Genomic DNA, 2,243 nt, shown 5'->3' with positions numbered 1-2,243 from the left:
GTTTAGAAGGCTTCAAAGAGCAAATTCTCCCTCCGGCAGCACTTTCTCCAACCACAGTCAACTCGTCCCTACACTTTACACACATCAGAACGCCTTGAAACTGCAATTAGAAGATTAGAATGGGTGTGGATTAAAATATCATCATGCTCGGCTAGCTCGATCCTGATTGGACGTATCATTTCAGCACAAACGTGTCATAAAAGCAAGACAAAGTTTTCATGGGTTCAACCTGTCCCAGAGGTACAAAAGAACCTTAATTATGCACAACGTCTAAAGTAAGGTGCAGAAAAACAAGTCGACTCTTTTGGAAACGAATTGAATGAATTGTACACTAATCGAAGTAAGAATAAAATACTTCGCATACTGTCCGCACTGACCAGGACAAATACTTCAGAAAATAAACGTTTTAAAACCCCGTGTATTCTTCATTTTGCAAATTATGATAAATAAAAAGATACGACAAAATGGGGGGAAATTTAAGGTGTTTCAAAGCCAACGCAATGTACGCTTACTTAATGAAATATTGCACCAGCGCTACGCATTCAACAAAAGTATAGCAGATTATTTTATCCTATTGAAAAGCAAGATTCATATCTCGATTAAGGATATGGGGGCGTTGTGTTGTTTATAAGGGGAAAAAATTGCGTCCCAGTGAACTTCAAGACAGGAAACGTACAAAGGATGAATCAAAAATAAAATGTCGTGAACGAAACTACCTTTCTTAAAGGAATGACTTGAATTCAGTTCATTGTTCAACGCAAAGTTAACACGACTTCACTCTCGCAAATTTGCTTGAATCAAAGGTGAATTGATGTGAGGTAGCTCAAATCGTAAAGAAAGTTTTCCTCTCACGAAGGACTATCACTCAAAATGTATTACTACTTTACTCACCCACAGCTCCGCACTCTGACGAAGACCATGCCAACTGAAAGTAAATCTGTTAACTCGTCGCTTTTAGTTATTTCTTATTTCGGGTCCAGATTATTCGCTGTCCTGCATCCTAATGAGATGTTTTAGGTGCGTGAAGGATTTTGGTCGAGAGAAGCAAAATCCCTGGAGGACAGGTGGGCCCACCCCCCAGCCAGGAGACGCATATCAAACACGAACGAGGGGAAAAAAACCCCCTCGTCCGCATCTGAACAGCGCATCTATCCATTTGACCATAGGGGTGAGCACTTAAAACTAGCAAAATTTAGATAGTGATTCGTTATTTATTTCCGGTTACCAACACAAAAGGGGGATGACGTACTTCCGGTTAACAAATGAAGTAAGAAAATTTAGTGGCATATTGATGATTTGCTCGCTCGTTCTTGAGTGAGCCACGGGGGTTGGATATGAAATAGAGGCAAAATTTAGATAATGAATTGTTATTTCCGGTTAACAACGAAAAGGGGCAGATATATTTCCGGTTAACAACAGTCAGAAGTAGGTCAGAAGTGCGCAATGGACATAACATGGCAGTTGAAAAAGATAATTGCAATTAGACAAGCAACTTAGCGAGTTGGAAGCAAGCCAGAAAAAAATATGAATAAAGGAAAAAAAGTGGGCCCACCCTTCTGCCAGAAGACACATATCAAACACGAACGAGGGAAAAAAAACCTTCGTTCACATCTGAACAGCGCATCTACCCATGTGGCCATAGGCAAGTGAGCACCAGGGGAAAGCCAAATTTAGATAGTGAATTTTTATTTCCGATTACCAACACAAAAGGGGCTGACTTACTTCCGGTTAACAAAGGAATTAAAAAAGGTTTATTCATATCTGACATCTACACGCTTCTTACTCAGTGAGCCACAGGGGTTGGATATAAAATGAAGGCAAAATTTAGATAATGATTTGTTATTTCCGGTTAGCAACGCAAAACGGGGGCAAGTTAACAACGGCCAGAAGTAGGTCAGAAATGCAGAATGGACTTGAAATGGCAGTTAAAAAATATACCGTAGTAGGCAAGCCACTGAGGCAGTTGGAAGCAGGCCGGAAAATATATGAATGAAGGAAAAAAATTAGGCTTGGAGTCAAGTTAAGATGCTTCTTGCTCCGTGAGCCACAGAGGATGAAATATGAGACAGAGGCAGGCAAATGTGAATGAATCAATTCATACTGATAAGGCATAGCCTTCGGTAAACTGTTTGATTTGGCAAGATAATCGCAGCTAGACAAGCAACTTAGGCAGTTTCAAGCAAGCCTGACAAAAATATAAACGAGAAAAAATTTATTACTTCTTTCTCAATAATTACGCGCGC

Source organism: Montipora foliosa, chromosome 5 (assembly GCF_036669935.1).
Source record: "Montipora foliosa isolate CH-2021 chromosome 5, ASM3666993v2, whole genome shotgun sequence".
In the NCBI taxonomy this organism is placed as follows: Eukaryota; Metazoa; Cnidaria; class Anthozoa; order Scleractinia; family Acroporidae; genus Montipora; species Montipora foliosa.
Note: the sequence above shows the minus strand (reverse complement) of the source record.